This window comes from Quercus lobata, chromosome 11, assembly GCF_001633185.2.
Source record: "Quercus lobata isolate SW786 chromosome 11, ValleyOak3.0 Primary Assembly, whole genome shotgun sequence".
In the NCBI taxonomy this organism is placed as follows: Eukaryota; Viridiplantae; Streptophyta; class Magnoliopsida; order Fagales; family Fagaceae; genus Quercus; species Quercus lobata.
Genome location: NC_044914.1, coordinates 18961435 through 18980651, shown reverse-complemented (window position 1 = coordinate 18980651; position 19217 = coordinate 18961435). Strand labels below are relative to the sequence as shown.

Sequence of the window (19217 nt, the reverse complement as noted above, 5' to 3'; positions counted from 1 at the left end):
ATAATAAAAATACAATAGCTATATTGATATTGTAATCTTCTAAAGTTTCTAAGGTAGAACTTTTGGTATACTTAATATCATTAAAAAATTTGGTTAATAAAGTAGAACTTTTGGTATATTTAATATCATGTAATGATTGGTTAATGACAATCTATTGAAATGGAAATTATATTTTACTACTGTAAGGCCACAATTTGTTTCCTAAGCTCAAAAGATAAAAAGATCTAGGTCCAAAGAGTCCAATACAATGAATTTGTAGAGAGTGGGTTAGAAAACTAGGCTTTAATGAGTTGGATAACAATTATAATGGATCTAGATGATAAGAAAGTAAAGATAGACTGGTTTTATCTAAAGAAAATCGTCCTCGGCACAATCCGAGGAGATCAGTTCTTGTATATATCTTTTTTGAATTTGGTTACAAATCTAGTTCTTATTCCTACAGTGTTTACCTCTTAATAGGGGGAAAAAAAACAATTAATTGAAGGCATACTTGCTAAAGAAGGAGAACCTTAACTTAATCGTTATCTAATTTAGTTTAAATGTAAACTTATATTAAGCAAAGAAATTCAACCCCTTATAAGATTTATGTAAAGAAATTATACTATAGTTGCCTAAAGACTAATATTTACAAATAAAAAAATTCGGTGCAAAGCAGAGCAGTGGTCAGCCACTAGTATTAATTTAAGAAAAAACTAACTTGTAGCATCTATCTTTCTCCATTTCAATTCTAGATCTCTAAATGACGTGGGAGTCATCTTTTGCATTGTGTGTCTACTACTATTTCATTTCATTTTCTTCAAATCTCATTTATGATAAATCTCCATCAATAGCTATGCTTAATGTTGTTGGGCTATTTGGGGCTAATATTTGTAATTAGGGGTGTGTATAAGTTGGATTGAGGGTTTTTTTAATCCAACCCACCATGGTCGAGTTGAAAAAATTCCAACCCAACACAACTCATCACAGGCTTGGGTTTAACCCAACTCACTGGGATCGGGTTGGATCCTTGGCTTGGACAATTTTTTATTTCATTTTATTTAAATTGATCATTAGAATAGCACCAACATAAATAAGAGCAAATTTATAACCTAATAAATCTGAGTATAGCACCAAGCCAATACAAACTATTTTATTAGGGCTTCAAAGTTCAAACCAGCACAAATAATCAAATCAAATAATTTTATTAGTTGCTCCTACCATCTGTAGATTCTAAGTAAGAGCACCACCAATCCACCATACACAAATTATCAAACCAAATGACATTTCATTTAGTTAGTAAGATATCAAATGGTTCTATGTCAATTGAGTTGAGAAAAAAATAAATAAATATGAACTAGTTTTATTATTCTATAGTTGGTAGAATATTATATAGTTCTATCCCAACTCAGTTGATAAATAATAGAGTAAATAAAATATTAACTATATGTGGGTTGAGTCGAGTTAAGCAGATTTGTGAATTTATTGACCTGCACCCAACCCGACCCATCGTAAAAATTGTTTTGGCAATCTAACTCAACCCACCAATCCCTAAAAACTGACCCAACCTGGCGATTTGGGTTAGATCAGGTCAGTTTTGGCTAATCAACTAGTTGGCTACACACCCCTACTTGTAATGCTTCCATTGTTGCCACTGTTGTTATTATTTATTGCAGTTGCGGTAGCAGTCTCACTCAATTGAGAGTGAGATTCTTGGGAACTTTTTGATGGCTCTGGTTGATTTATAATCTTCATTTCCTTGCTTTTACCCCACAACACCATGTACAACCCGCACACGATCAAAGCCGCTCCTAGTATACTGTCAATTGAAAGCATAAAAGTGCAAATAAAATAATTTATAATTTTTTTAGTAGAGATTAAGCTTTTACATAATCTACAATAATATAACAAATTTGACAATCAACATTTATGAAAAGAGACCACTGATCCTTTTAGCCGAAGAGATTTACTCCCCCACTTGGGTTGAAATAATTTAGTTAATGAAGTATGGGGTCAAATCGATTTTATTGCCTTATATTTAAAATATTTCCATTTTTTACTTTCAAATACTTTATGCTATATTTGGAAGTTTGAGAGAGAGAGAGAGAGAGAGGAATGGTTACTCTTCATCTTGTCAGGATAACATTGCTGGCTAAGGTGTAATCAATAATTACTCTTTTTATACTCATAAGAAAATTTAGTGGAATTCCACACAATTCGTGACTTATCTTATTGGATTGATTTATCTTTTTTTTTTTTTTTTTTTTTTTTTTTTGAGAATCTTCTTGGAATGACATTGAATGTGAAAAAAATTCGAATTAGTAACTTTAATCTAGATAAACTTTATAGGATGCTCTTTAATTTTCAGGTTAACCAATTATTAACTAGGGATAACTTGTTTCTCAAAAAAAAAAAAAAAAAAAAAAACTGGGGGTAACTTATACCTCTTTTATACTAGGAGATTCTGGCATTTTACCCCTTTTTTTAAAAAAATTTAGCAATATGCCCCTGTTTCCAAACTATATAGGGGCGTGCCCCTGTTTCGATACTCGATTACCTTAAAATCGAGTTTCAATTAAATACTCGCTTTGTAGAAAATCGAGTTATGCCTGATCAAACTTAAAAAAAAAGAAAAAAAGAAAAAAAAAGCATGGAACTCGAGTTCTTGGAAATCGAGTTCCATGCAAAATTTTTTTTAGTGTAATTGTCCCATACAAGGTTTAGGGAGCCCTATAATGGCGTTTTTAAACCCTATAACGGCATTTTTCTGCAATTTTTTTTAAATAAGTGTGATTACCTCATACTAGGTTCAAGGAGCCCTATAGTGGCGTTTTAAGCCCTATAGTGACGTTTTAAAGCCATATAGCGGCGTTTTCCTGCAAATTTTTTTTTTCTAAGTGTGATTGTGCCATGGCAAGTTGAGGGAGCCCTATGGTGGTGTTTTTTAGCCCTATAATAACGTTTTAAAGTCCTATAGCGGTGTTTTGGAACTCAATCTCCCTAAAATCGAGTTCTATGCAATTTTTTTTTTTTTTTTAGTTTGATCGGGCATAACTCGATTTGAAGGTAACCGAGTTCTTTAAGTAACTCGATTTTAGTGTCATCGAGTACCGAAACAGGGGCACGCCCCTATATAGTTTGCAAACAGGGGCATATTGCCAAATATTTTGCCAAACAAAGGCAAAAGGCTAGATTCTCCTTTTATACTCATAAGAAATTTAGTGAAAATCCACATATATCTGTGAACATAATAGATTGAAATTGAATGCCAAAGACAATTCAAACTAGGAATTATTTGATTAACATTTGTTAATTGTTATGCCATGGGTGACCATTGTAGTATTTAGAGTACTTGCTATAAATCAAAAATTCAAGGGAGAGGGAAAGGGACCGAGGGAGTGCTTGGTTTGGAAGTGGGAGGACTAGTATTATGTTTAAGAATTTGTTGGAAAATATTTACCTTCCTAGGTGCAGCTCTTCCTCCAATACTAAAGATCCTGCAAGTGCTACGATTAAGAGAGAAAATAGGATTGAAGATTCAGACAAACAATGGACCTCTTTCTTGTATACACCAAACAATTAGAGCCACCACCAAACCAGAAGACACAATCCCCTACAAGTTAAAAGGAAAAACAAAGCACCCATCAAAAGTCATTTAAGACGAATTCCAAAACTGTCAAAGATTCTTCTAAATTTAGGTTTATAGCAATTTAAAAAAAAAAAAAAAAATCAAATTCCAGATAGAGGTAAGCCTACAAATTATGTTCGGTAAAAGATTTCCAAACATAAATTTGAAGGTTCGTATTTTTTTTAGTAAAAAAGGTCAAGCTTATCCTTTGGATGAATCAAAGTTACCACTAGAACAGGGGCCTTTGGTAATTTGGAGATCCTTATATTATTAAGGGAAAATTACCTTTTAAATCTAATAATTTAGTGGTGTAACAAATTAAATCCTAATATTTTCAAAATGTAAACAAATTAAACCCTCAAATAATATTAAATTCTTAAAAAAACATGTAGTTTAACCTTTTTTTTTTTTGAGAAAGAAGCCATGATTCCAATTAAATCAGAGCCAAATTAGCTTGAAATACAACATTTAGGTGAGGAGGAACATCTTTCATCCACACTGAAAAACTTTTAACATTTCTAGCATGTCTAGCAAGGTTACGAGCAATAGAAATTCTTTGACGTACACCTGAAAAACTTATAGAACTAAAGGATTCTACAATCAACTTCCCATATGAGATCAAATGACCAAAATAAGCCCAAGTGTGTCCTCAGCACTCTGTTGATGCACAAATCCAATGGCTCTTACGGCTGCCATTGCTTCAACCTCGTTAACCGAATGTGAGAGAGCAACTCTCTCTGTGACATTGAGGCTATAACCAATCCTTTATTATCCTGAATGACCACCCTTATTCCTGTATTCCTCTCATCTTTAAAAACTGCCCCATCAAAATTTATTTTAAAGAAAGGGCGAGATTTAATTTGTTACTTTTGAAACAATATAATTTAATTTCTTATATATACCCCTAAATTCTAGGGTTTATTATGTAGTTTACTATTTAGCCGAGCAGTCAAAAGGAGTAAAAATACAGTTTGAAGTACCGAATAAGCTGCTGTAAGGAGCCTAAGATTCCAGCCCAACTTTCACCGACTCCAATCTCTTTCAGTGCATAAGGCAAAAACAATAGACTGCATGAAACTCATTGTACATATGAGAGCTGTGCTGGAATAAAGGCATGGATAGCTTTCAATCATTTTTGCCTGTACTTAAAAATAATAGCAATAGAACAATTAAAACTGATTAAAAAAAATTACTAACAAGAGGAAAATTAATCATAAAAAATTATTTGACCTGGATTATCAACCACATTGCATAGGATAAACTGCTGGCTAAACACAATAGGGTGCCAATTACTTGACGGCTAGAGCTCCCCTGGTGTGATGGTGCCACGTGTTGTTGATGATCATGATGTAAAAGGTCAACGTGCGTTGACCACAAGTCAATTTCCACACCTCTGTATAAAGTGAATAGCATTGTCCCCACCTATCCCTACCATTGTCCCCGCCATTTTCAGTTTCCCAGCCAATGTTCTTAGCGCAGGCTTTTCCAACCTGAGATCAAATTTATTGGGACTCATTATTATAGTCAGAGACTTAAGCCCAAGTGTTGGTTTATCAGTAACATAAATCCTATATATATTTGATAGGGAGAAAAAGAACCTGTGGATTAGTTGCTGTATGAAAACACATATATGTAAGAAAGGAGGATTATTAGTACCCGACAGAAATTGCCAAAACGAAGGTAATGGCTGGATTGAGATTACTCATGGCTACAGAAACTGTTGCTGACGTGAAGGCAAAGCTCTCAAAATATAGATTTTGATTTAGTGTACCCTGCAATATTAGTACGTACTAGTTGCTAACCCGTGCGATGCATGAGATAATTTAAAGCAAGTTGTTGACAATTATTTTTGTTGAAAGTAAGTAATTAACCTACTGAAAGAAATAAGTTCTTGTTGACATTTTTCCTTCAGAATAATTTTCATAAACTTAGAAGAGTAGGTGTTGCATTCCGTCAATGATCAATAGAATCTTTTTTTTTTTATTTTTTATTTTTTTTTATTTTTATTTTTTTTAAATCATACCCAACAGCTATATAAAGATGGCTGAATCCCAATTACACTACCAAAAATAACCTATAATTATATATATATATATATATATATATATATAAATTACATTCCCACTTTTTTTGACTTAACACACAAAAGTCATTATTAAAAAAAAAAAAAAATAATAATGCAATGATACAAAAAGAGAGAGAGGGGGGGATGAAACATAAATTTGACATAGACACCAATTAATATCGAAAACTAAGAACATACTCAGAAACTTCAAACTTTAAAGAGTCTCTCAAGTATATAGAACCCCTAAAACAATTGGGGTAAAAAACCATTTTGAGAGAGGAATATATTCTTAGATCCCTTCATAAATTAAAATAATAAATGAAATAAGCCTTTCATAGTCATCATTATTATATTTCCGCAGAAACTAAACATGATAATCACAATAACAAACTACAAAATTTGTACTAAAATTATAAACTTTGACACTTTCAATGACAATAACTATCAAACTGGTTGCAGGAAAAATTAAATTTGAAATCATAATGGAGATTAAATTATAAGCTTACTATTTCAATCAAATTTAATAGAAGATTGGAATAATCCCAAAAAAAATAAAAAAAAACCAAAAACCAAAAAGTACCTCTCAAAATATGATTTTGAATAACATTTAGCACCAACTTAACAATAAATTAAGGATAATTAACATATAAAATTTAAATAGTAAATTCATTTTGGAAATATCATATAACCAAGTTTCAACCAATATAATCAAATCCAACGACACCAACACATATTAGAAAATTCATGTAAGGTTAGCACAAAATGTTGCTTAGATAAGCATATCAAAGCACTCTACAAAATAGAAGTTTTAGAAAAGATGTGAAAAAGAATGGCTTACTAAATGGGCAAATAATGTCACCTACTTAGGATTATTAGGTTGCAACCAATTTGATCAACAGAACATTGTAGAATATAAAACATTGCAGAATAAAGTTGAAAGAAGCAATCTTTTTAAGCATAATTTTTTAATGTTACGATGTGCTGATGCTCATTATCTTGAGCATATATTAATTGTTTCCATTAATAAAGTACCATAACTTATCAAACAAAAAAGTAATAATTTTTATGTAATTCTTTAGACTATCTTGTGTGTTTGTTATGAACAAAAAAGACTGATTGAAATGGTGAAAATTTCAACTGGGTTTCACACTACAAACAATGATGCATGTTTAAAAGCATAGAAACAAACACAATATTGAATATACACACTCATATTAGACGTGTATCGTGCATATTTTGAAAAAGGAATTTTATCAAAAAGCTGAACTGCATTCAATTGAGAAGCAAACCTTTTAAAGTCATATAAAATTTAAATAGTCAAGTCATTCTAAAAACATCATATAGCCAAGTTTTAACCAATATAATCAAATCGAATAACACCAATACATATTAGAAATTTCATATAATTCATACACCATGTTTCAACCTGTGTGTTTTTTCAAAATAATTGAAAGCCAGAAGGCAGAGAAGCAACTGGGAGGGGAATACCGAAGGTAGGGAAATGTGACCAATACCCAAATAGTGGAGAAGATACATGACTAGAGTAGAGACAAATAAGGCTAGCATTTTAGGGTTTGATCAAGGGGGAGCTAGTAGAGGAAGGCAGGGAAGAGAATGCATAGTATCGTTAAAGGGAAAGGCAGAGCATCTGGAGGCAGAGCATCGTGAAAGGGAGAGGTAGAGTCGGGTTTTAGAAAAGTTTTATTACTTTTTTTTTTTTTTAATATTGTGCTGACATGGAAAATTGTGGAAGTCTCAGAAGTTTTGGTTATATATAAGATTCAAAGCTGAAATTATTAAAGCATAACGAAAATATTTGATCACACAACAGAGAAATATAAGAGAAAGATGTGGCTACACTCAAAAGAGTAATCCATGGCTATATAGTTGACAAATTCAGTTATTGCAAAAAATGAACCCAAAAATTCAAATGTTAAAACTTTCAAAATGCCAAAAAAATTAAAGAATCTAAATATTCTGAGTCAAAAAATTATTGAAACAAAACAAAATATATATGTCTATGTAATTACACAGAGAAAGATGAGTTACCTTCAAAAGAATAATTTGTGGATATAGTTGTTGAAATCTGTTAGATAATTTCAGATCTTGCAAAAAAAAAAGTGAGAAATCAAAGAATTAGATGTTAAAATTTCCAAAAGTCCAAAAATAATAAGAATAAATTAGATGATTCAAAGCCTAGAAATCATTGAAACAAAACCAAAGAATATACAACTTCACAATATAGAAATATAACAAAAAGATTGGTTACCCCTAGTGAAAATAGCTATAGCAATAGTGGAGACACTGGTATTTTGGTAGTGAGAGAACAACATCGAAGATGTGTTTGTTTTCTTGGTTTTTTAGAGACTTTTGCTTCATGTAGGATTTGAAGTCTAAGAAAAAGAACAGTATTATAATAGAAAATTTTTTCTCCCAAAGCCTTATCAACAAAAATCAAACAGAAATCAATGAAACCCTGCTATAATAATGTAGTATCAGCTACAAAACTTTTTTTTCTTCAAATCTTTAATTCACAAATGCCAAGAAGAGGAACAAACATAAGTTAAATCATCAAACTAAAGCTAGCCCAAAGCATACATACATACATTCAGATATACTTATCATCAACTGCAATGTAACCCTAGCCAAATAATGTGAGAAACTATAATTCTACAATAGATTAAACCCTAAAAAGAACTTCGTTTTTTCAAATATAGTAAAAATTTCGAGTGAATTGCCATAGCAAAAAACCCAGAATTCAAACCAAACTCTACACCAACCAATACATTCACACACACACACACACACACATGTATGTATATCATCATCTAGATCCTAAATTCAAATTTATTAAACAAAAAAAAAAATAGAAATAAAATAAATTATAATGAGGTGTAAATTTGTGAAGCCGATGGTTGTAGGTGAAGATACCCCAGAATAATCCATGACTGTTGGAAGTTCCAAAAGGCATAAACAATCAGAAGATTATAATCCTAAAATTTATTGAAACAAAACAAAACAAAAAAAATATGTGACTACTCAATAGAGATCAACCTTCACTGCACTAATAACAAATCCCTATGATCAGAACCATAATCTTCTTGAAGAGAACTATCAATATTATGAGTTTCCATTAACGTCAATAATGTTGCTCCAAAAGGATATATATAAAGATAACTATCAATATCATGGGTTACCACGTCTAGATTGTATGTCTGTGCAGGGGCATGAGTGGAGCAATCATCAGAGGACAAACTTTTAGCGATAATGCTGCTTCAGATATGCTACATCAGATGGAGATACAGCCGCTGGTTGTGTACTGCTTCAGATATGCTGCTTCAGATGGAGATACAGCCGCTGGTTGTGTTTTGCTTCAGATATGCTACTTCAGATGGAGATACAGCCACTGGTTGTGTACTACTTCAGATATGCTGCTCACGTAGGGTTTTTTTTGGAGTTTTTAAAGGAAGGTTTTTTAATTAGTTTTTTTTTTTTTTTTTTTTTTTTAAATATTGTGCTGACATGGAAAATTGTGGAAGCTTCAGAGGCTTCGGTTTTATATATATATATATATATATATTATAAACTTGTATTCCTGGTTCCTACTTTCAAATTTTGGTGCTTCATCGTATAAACAAAATACAACTTGTTTCTTTTTATTATGTAATTTATTTATAAAGTTAAACATAATATATATCTATATTAATTTTACATCACCCAATTACCTTTTTATTAACATTTTTTTTTTGATATGATACTTTGTTTCATTATATAATTGAATTTTTGAAGTTTGACTTTTTTTTTTTAAGTTTGACTTGTTGGTTTTTTTTTTTTTTTTTTTTTTTGGAGAATCTACACCCATTGGGCTTAATCATTTAACTGGAAAATCGTCAACATTAAAATTCAAAATGTTATTTTCATCTCTCTCCCTAGTAGGAGTTTTTTTTCCTCTCGTTTGAATACGAGTTGTTCCATCCCTAATCTTCCATTTTAGGGGTTGTATAGTTTTCTTTTGTTCTCTTTAGGCAAGAGCCAATAATCTCTAGTCATGGACCCAAGTATTCTCTCTAGCTTACAGAACCTGCAACTCACAAAAGAAGAAGAAGAAGCTATTCCTATCACAGTCACAAACTGCTCAGGCCTTTTAAAAGAATGTTCCCTAAGTCTTTTTGGGTGGCTTCTCTCTGATCGGCAACAGAACCAACGTGCTCTGAAGAACACCCTTAGATCAGCATGGAAAATGGGTTCAGACATGAGAATTGTGGAAGTTGGAAATAATATACTCCAATTCAAGTTTAGCTCAAAATATCAAATGGAGTGGTTTGAGAGGTGTGGGCCTTGGAGCTTTGATAACAACCTCCTCTTGCTCTGTAGATGGAAAACAGGGCTGACTTCCACAAATATTTCATTCACCCATTCTTCCTTTTGGGTCCAAATTTGAGGTCTTTCTTTTGAGCATATGTCATAGGATGTTGGGGAAGAAATTGGTAGCAAGTTAAGTAAATTCATTGAAGTCGATAGGCGTTTGTGGCAATCTGATTAGGCAAAATTCATGAGAGTCCGTGTGGAGTTGGAGATTGATAAGCCACTAAGAAGAAGAGCTTATATTGCAAGCTCTGAAGGTGAATGACTATGGCTTACGTTCAAATATGAAAGGCTACCTATTGTTTGCTTCATCTGTGGGAAGCTTGGGCATGATAAAAAACATTGCCCAACATCTGGGGTCTGGCAAATTGCTTGCCATCAATATGGAGACTGGTTAAGGGCGGGGTGGACCGCAAAAGTGGCAGCCAAAGAAAGAAACTCGAGCAAGGACACGATTCGAGTGATCTCCGATGAGTTAGAAGTGCAGTAAATGACCCGGCCGACAACTGGTTTTGCTTCGACATGTCTTGAGGCTTTAGGTCTTGTGGGCGGGAAACGAAGCTTGGAGAAGGGTGATACCTGGGGAAGCGATAACACCACATGTGCGGATGGACAGCTTGTTGGTGACGTACAAGCCTTCAGTGGACCTACAGAGCAGATGATGAGTGCAGCGGCAGGACAGGACTTGAGTGTTTTGGGTTCCTGTGAGAAGTCACGTGATCATCTAAGGCAGGATTTTTCAATTGAGCATAGAGGCTCTTTCTCCCATGGGCCAAAAAGCCCTACTTCACAAAGCCCAAAAGGCTCTATTTCTCAAGGGAGCCCAAGTACTAAAGCTCCTTTAGATAAAAATGAGAAAGACAACCCAGAGAAGAAGAATCCGGCCAATGCTGTCCAAGTTGGTGTAATTTTTCAGGCCAAAGCTAATGGAATAGGAAAATAGATTTTGGGTAAAGGCAGTCTGAAAAAAGTTTCCCGTGCGAAAGGAAAAGTTAGTGATGATCAAACTCTCGCCTAGATGTTGAAGATTGGAGCAAAGCACTTGAGAGCAAATGAAGCTTCAGAGGAAGAGAAAAACCGAGCTCCTAAGCGCCTCTGTGAACTGGTCAACTCGGGTCTAGCTGACGCTGTCTTTGGGACAGTTTAACTTGACTGCACTTTTCAGTGCTTGTTGGGATCTTGGGCTTTTCTTGCTTTTGTTAGTTTTTGTCTTCTTGAAAAGGGAGTTCAACAAGATAGTTTATAAGTTTTTAGCTGGCCGGTGTGTATAAGCTTTTTAGGTTTGGGAGGGTCTTTCTTGGTTTGTTGTTCCTACGCTGGCAGGTTAGTAGCTAGAGGTCTCTTTTCTTCTTTTGTCTTTCTTGTTGTACTTCAATTTCTTGAGGCAATGAATCTTTGTTCCCCTTCAGAAAAAAAAAAAAATTCAAAATGTTTGGTGGAACATCTTTCATCCTAACTTGCAACGAAAAAGAAAATCTAGCTCCCCTTACTAAGGCATGAGCAACCTTGTTACCCTGCCTCTTTGTATGAGAGAGAATAGGCCTTAAGTGAGCTTGCTATAGACTTGCAGTCTTTGATAATATGATCAGATGCTGCGATAGGAAAACTGCCTAGCGAGAGGGCTTTAATCACACCTTCAGCGTCCCCTTCAAAAGTAGCATGATGAAAGCAAAGTTCCAATGTGAATTGAATAGCTCTTCTTGCAGCCAATATCTCCAGGATTTCCATTGAACGGGGTTGAGAAATCTTCTCAGATAACATTGCCATCACCTCTCCACTCTCGTTCCAGATTATAACTCCTATCCCCACTTCATCAGATTTAGCAAAAGTAGCCCCATCAAAGTTTACCTTTAACTCACTTGGAGATGGAGTTATCCACTTGATTGGAGCTAGCTATGGCTTCTGAATTCTCACATGAGCCCCCTGTTGAAACTCTGAAAATAGTGCAATAGTAGCTTCAAAAATCTTTTGGATAGGGAGGCTGGGTTCATTGCAGCGCAATTTATTTCTATGTAGCCAAATAGACCAAGCAACCATTGCAAACAATTCCAGATTTTGGGGTTCTCGGCTAATGATTCTCACTAAGTCAGAGAAAGAAGCTAGTTGGGGATAATCATGTCGAACCCCAGAGAAAGCAATGTCCCAAATAGGATGGAGATGTGCATAGCTCCATAGATCATGGAGGGTGTTCTGAGATGCTAATTGATAGAGGCTACAGCTTGGATTGTCTAGCACTTTTCGTTTCTGTAGGATCAGCTTTGTTGGCAAATGCACGCCACAGAAATATATTTACCTTGTTTGGTACTCGCAACTTCCAAATATGTCCCCAAAATAGTCTGGAAGATGTATCATTTGAACTTGATGCCTCCTCATTGGTCTGCTTTTTGCATAACAGTTGGTACCCGTTTTGACAAAATAGAGCCTCGACTTGCATCTCAGCCAAACAGTGCAGTCCTCTTGATTAGACACACACAGGGGTATGCCTTTGATCTTTTGGGCTTCGAAGGGGAGGAAAAGAGCATCAATTATTGAACTATTCCACCAACCCATGTCTTGGTCAATCAATTGTGAAACTGTCCAGTCATCATCGATACTCGTCCAAGGTGAAATAACTTTTGAAGGATTTTGACCTGGCAGCTATCTATCCTCAAAAACCCTACTTGTCTTGCCATCTCCCTCTCTCCAAAGCATCCCATCTGAAACAATTTTACAGGCCTTTAAGATACTTTGCCAAGAAAAGGACCCTGAGGAAGACTCAACCTAAAAAATAGAGCCATTTGGGAAGTATTTTGCCTTGAACACACGGTAGAAAAGAGAAGATTAGTCTGTCAATAGTTGCCACACCTGCTTTGCAAGCATCACATCATTGAATTTGACTAAATCTTTAAAACCCATCCCTCCCAGTACCTTTGGTTTGCACAAAGTCTCCCATTTTTTTCAATGAATTTTTCTTTGTTTACTGCGTTGTCCCCACCAAAATTTCCTGCTCAACATCTCAATATCATGAACAAGACCTACCGGGAGTTTGAAACAACCCATAGCGAAGGTGGGAATGGCTTGCACTACTGCTTTTAGCAAGACTTCTCTACTCGCCTGAAATAACAACTTCTCTTTCCACCCTTAGAGTTTATTCCAAACTCTTTCCTTGATGTAGTTTAGACTGCCTTTATTATTTCTACCCACCATTGCGGGGAGACCAAGGTAGCATTCATATTCTCTAATTTCTGTCGCCCCCAAAAAAATTTGAATGGCCACCTTTATCTCTAACAAAACTGCTTTGCTGAAAAAAACCGTGGTTTTATCTCGATTTATTTGTTGCCCTGATGCATGTTCATAGATAAGCAAAATATTCTGAATATCTTGCAGGTCCCCCATCTCAGCCCGATAGAAGAGTAAGCTATCATTAGCAAAAAATAGATGGGTAATTCATGGACCATTACAGCATAAAGAAAAACCCCTAATCAAATATGCCCTTGCTACACTTTAGAGTAAGTGGTTAAGACCTTCTGAGCAAATTAGAAATAGATATGGGGATAACAAGTCTCCCTGGCAAATACCCCGTGGAGGTTTGATGTTACCCTTAGGTTCCCCATTCACAAGGACTGAATATGGGGCTGATCTGATGCATGCTATGATCAAGGATATCCACTTCTCACAAAAACCCATCATTTCCATCGTTCTCTGCAGAAAAAGCCACTCTACTCTGTCAAAAGCTTTGCTCATATCTAGCTTGAGAGTCATAAAACCTGTTATTATTATTATTTTTATTCTGATTTTTCATGTGGTGCAAAGTTTCAAAAGCTACTAAGATGTTGTCAGAAATAGCTTTGTCAGATTGGAATGCACTCTGTGACTCAGAAATAATGTGGCAAAAATTCTTAAACCTGTTTGCAACAACCTTAGAAACAAGTTTATACAATATATTTCACAAAGAAATGGGGCGATACTCAGAGACTTTAGTTGGGCTCTTAACCTTAGGAATAAGTGTGATTAATGGAAGGTGGAATTGAACCTGAATTTAGGCAGCTTAGAATAGCTAATGAAAATTCATCTCCAATGTTCGGCCAATATTTTTGGAAAAAGAGGAGTGGTATTCTGTCAGGTTCTTGTGTCTTTAATGGCTCCATTTGCTTCAAAGCACTTTCCACCTCATCTCTAGTGAATTCTATAGATAGCAACCCATTCATTTCAGCATCAATAAAGGCTGGAATTTCATCTAGTGCAACATCAATCATACTCAAATTTGAGGTAGTAAACAGTTGTTGGTAGTAGTTCACCAAAATGGTTGCTATTCCCTTTTCATCAGAACAGATTGCCCCCTCGGCATCCTCTAGTTTATCAATTTTGTTTCTCCGAAATCTGTGAGTAGCACAATAGTGAAAGTAGTGAGTATTTTTATCCTCCTCATGCAACCAAAGAGCTCGAGACCATTGCTTCCACATCTTCTCTTCCTTAATTAAAAGACCATATATATATCCTTCTTTAACCTCAGGACCCGTGACGTTGCCCCCTTGGATGGCTGCATCTTCAACTGTTCTCAATTGATCTTTTTTCTCTTTTAATGCCCGAGTAACATTGCCAAACACAACTTGGCTCTACCACTTCAGATTTGTGACACCTATGTAATTTCCTCTCTACCTTAGCCATCGAGGTGCCAGTTGCTTGGAAAATCATGTAACCAGGTAGATTCTATTGCTTCAATGACACGCTCCTCTTCCATCCACATTTGTTCAAACCTCCATGGTTTTTGCAAATATTTTGGAATACCTGCCAGCATGATAAGTATCGGTTTGTCGTTTGAAGTACCACATTCCAGATGAACCACCTTAGTAGTTGGGAAAGCAGTGAGCCAATCAATAGTGGCAACAGCTCTATCTAACCTGTCCCAAATCGTGTGACCCCTCCCTGTGTCCATTGCACCACGTAAACTTTCCTCCTTCAAACCCCTAAGTTCTTGAAACCATATTCATCTAACACATCTCTGAATTTTTGCATTTGTCTATCTAGTCTCAATCTTCCCCCAAGCTTCTCATGATCACTTGCAATTTCATTAAACTCCCTTGCGCACAAGGGTGGACCCAGAATTTCAAGCTAGAGGGGTCGAAGAATAAGAAAAAAAAAAAAAAACCAAATACGTATCTATATAGTATTAACAAACTATCAACCAAGATAAATACACAAAATCATTGTTTCTTAATACATTAAGATACAATCATCTACCAACAACGACAAAAAAATACAAAATAATATTGTTTTTTAAGAGCATCAGCTACTACCAAAAAAAAAAAAAAATTGCTACTTTAATATAGCATTTGAAATGTCTCGTACAGTAGTGTTTTTTTTGGTATTTGGTGTTCTAAATACTAAATATTTAGCATTTAGAATAGTTGATTCTAGTACTCTAAATACTAGGCTAACTAGAATTTTTTATTTTTTATTTTAAAGTTTTGTTTTTGTTAAATTTTTGAGTTGAGTAGTTTGTAGTTGGGCTAAGCTGATTAAAAGGGAGTGACTCTTAAGTTTTTGGAAGAGAGGCGCAACTCTAAAAATAAAAAAATATAACCAATAAAATAAAATTTTCTTTTTTATCTTTGGGCAAGGGGGCCTAAAATTTTTTTTTTGGGGCCGGGGGGCGGGGCCCCCTTGGGCTCCCCTAGGTCTGTCCCTGCCTGCGCAACACCAAGGAATTGAGAATTTTGTCTTCAATCTCCTCAAGGTTGCCCAGGAAAGATGGTGATTCACCAGGAAATTATCCCTTATTTTTTTCATTTGACTTGAAAAGTGAGTAGTTGTGCTCTAAAGGTTAGGAGATTGGCTTCCAAGCTAGGCAAGATGGTCTAACATTTCGATCTTGTAGATTAATTTTCAATTTTGACCGGAAAGTACTAAGCTTGCCTATGTTTAGGTTTGAGTGTTAGGAAATTGTTATTCGTTCATTCTTATTTTCAAGATATAGTTGTTAGATTAAGCTTTTTTAATTTTTAATAAAATATTAGGATAATTACCCCCATATAATACCTTCTTCAGAGAGAAAGAAGATGTGATGATTCAATAAGTTCTCCACCATGATTTTTTGTTTTCGTTTTTAGATAAACTAGTCGCTAATCCGTGCGATGCACGGGAAAACTATTAGAAAATAATAAAGCATGCATATATTAAAAGACAATTTAAGTTTATGTGTGCTTGCAAGGGATACATACCTAAATAGTTCTTGCGGTAGAAATAAAAGCCTTATCTTTGAGATAAAGAACTGATGTAAACAAACTAACCTTACATAATACAAATTAAAAAAAAAAAAAAAACATAAAACTGATGTCACGGGAAATTCAGCCACATAATAGTAATATATAAATCTCTTAAAACCTAAACCTAAACATAAGGACTAAATATATAAACAAACTAACCTTACAAAAGCTGAACTTTATAAGCTAAAATCTATACCGTGAGTTGTAGATCTTGAATGCTATACCGTGCGTTTAGGGCTTCCTACATCTGGAGAGAGAGAGAGTTTGCAGAAACCAAAGAAAATCTCTCTATAGCTTAAGAAACACAATATACTAAAATCAAAGAGATAAAATTTTTAGAGGACAAAATATTATAGATAATTTAAAAAAATTTTGGTTTAATTCTTGAACACCGCAACTCCATAAAATTCATACTAATAATAATATTTTATGATAGCGCAGTTAGAATTTTGGTTTAATTCTTGAACATTGAATTGGAAATTGATTGTATGAGTATTCAATGGTGAACAAAGTACTATGTATTAATTAATATATAAACAAAACTAACCTTACAAAAGCTGAACTTTATAAGCTAAAATCTATACTGTGCATTGTAGATCTTGAATGCTTTAGGGCTTCCTACGTCTGGAGAGAGAGAGTTTGCAGAAATCGTGACTTTATATTTCTTAACTTGAGAGAGGGGTAAGGTTGCTAGGGTTTTGTAGATCTTGAATGCTTTAGGGCTTCCTACGTCTGGAGAAAAAGAGAGTTTGCAGAAACCGTGACTTTATATTTCTTAGCTTGAGAGAGGGGTAAGGTTGCTAGGGTTTTGAGGAGTTATAATTTTTATTTATTTTTTATTTTTTAAATATTGTGTGCTGAAGTGAAAAATTGTGGTGCCAGCAAAGGCTTCGGTTTTATATATATTTTTTAAATATTATGCTGACGTGGAAAATTGTGGTGCCAGCAAAGGCTTCGGTTTTATATATATATATATATATATAGAATAGGACTCTCACAATTTATTTATTACATTTTAACTTGTTATTGCTGAACAACAATTCGGCTTTCAGCCTATCACAATGTTAAGTAACATGTTTGCAACTTACCCAAATAACCCACAAAGAAAAGCCTTGAACATTACTACCCATGTTAGTTTTGGCCTGGTCTTCCTGCAAAAGTTGTAAAAAACAATCACTAACTTAAGGAGATATACACATATATAGCTTACATTTTTCTTCTTCCCTAAGTTTTTATGTTCGTATGTTACAAATTACTTAACAAAATGTAAAATCATTAGAAGGCATATCTTATGGCAAAACCATTTTGGACAAGTAGATATATCATCAAAGCAGACTTCACTATTTATTTAATGGGAATTTTGTGCCAAAGAAATAGCTTTTAAATACGTATATGAACAGCACCTTCCAAAGATGAGAGCAAGAGGAACCATGAAGGCAGTGGCAAACAACATTCGGTAGGCAATAAGGACCCTCAAATGCATTCCATCGTCTGCTAAAAGTTTGAACAATATATTCATCCCTGCGTGTGTAATCTGAACCACTACCATTACAATCGCTGGCTTCAAGCTATGTATTACATTACATAGGTGCCCCATCTTTTGCATATGATGTGGAACTCAAGAGAGAGAAGGAGAGATCATTCTGGTATCTGAGAGCTGTTATAGAGTTACTGAAAAAAGAAACTAAACATAGAAAGCAATAGAGACGTAATATAAACTATAAAGCATATGCAGTTACATCCCTATTAGGATGAACTCAAAAAACACTCATAGTTCAGATCTTTAGCAAAATCAAGTACTTAAAGCGGTGGGTTCCAGTTAGCTTAAGTAGTATAGAGCTATCATCAGGGGTTCAATCCCTGCCTACACCAAAAAATGATTGGTGTCTTAAACTGATGATAAAGAGCTATTATCAAGATGATGATTGAATGCCATAGGTAGAAACTCTATTAAAAAAAAGTTCTTAAAGCGGGTCCTAAATACATCTTGGTTTATGTGTATTTCCTTTTGTGCCATTCAATATTCTGGCTCTATCCCATCGGAAAAAAAAATTCTGGCTCTATGTTTTTTCTTTTGGTCATTTTGGCTTTATGTTTATCAAAATTAATATATGTAAAAACAATTGTCACGACCCAAATCGTGATCTTGTACTGAAGACGGGCATGCTAATTCACCCTAAGCCTGATATTAACACAAATCAACTAATCGCATTTTAATTTATGTTATCGCCTTTAATTTGCCTTACTTCTAATCAATTATTTATTTTGATGCATAGCTTTAAAAAAAAAAAAAAAAAAAAAAAAACCTTATACCAATTCCATTACAACCATGTGTGTTAGCTATCAAGGGAGCTACCCTAGACACTCTAATTCAAAAGATACAATTTATCATGAAATTTATAAGCTACCAATGCAGAATTTGTCTAGGTGGCAGTAGTGACAACTTTTCTCATAAATTCTCAAATTAGAGATAAGTGACCTTATTTTCATGTGGGAACTTTTATACATATACTAGACCTGCTGAACCTAATACCAAGCCAAGCAGCACGTTACTTAATTCAAGCATCATTGTTTACCCAAGAAAGTCAGGCAGCAAGTCAAGTTAATAACATATGAAATTTTCTTTGTATGAATTGACCAATTGAACCATACAACACATGAATTCAATTATAACTACTTAAAGGCCCTAAACCATTTCAACAAATCCCTTTGGCCTATGCATATATTTCACTAATCCATTCACAATTTCATGCTTTCTAAGACCCCAACCACAATACACCATTTACAAAAAAAGAAAAAAAGAAAAGAAAAAGAAACCCATGATTAAAGGAGTACTGAGAGGCTAGATTTCCTTACTTCAGGCTTCGGTCCTTGGAGGGGTTAAGCTAGACTCATTTTATCTTGAATTTCTGAAGAAGGCTTTGAGAGAAACTTGAAA

At 34.4% G+C, this 19217-nt stretch overlaps 1 pseudogene across 1 annotated transcript; it reads right to left on the bottom strand.

Annotated features, from left to right (window-relative positions):
- Positions 1-1593: 1593 nt before the first annotated feature.
- On the bottom strand, positions 1594-19217 carry LOC115966526 (annotated as a pseudogene). The gene is made up of 8 exons (XR_004086389.1): positions 19136-19217; positions 17683-17922; positions 17364-17430; positions 5261-5376; positions 4835-5094; positions 4585-4743; positions 3437-3589; positions 1594-1795 (listed from the first exon to the last, which is right to left on the bottom strand). The product of XR_004086389.1 is annotated as a WAT1-related protein At1g25270-like (transcript).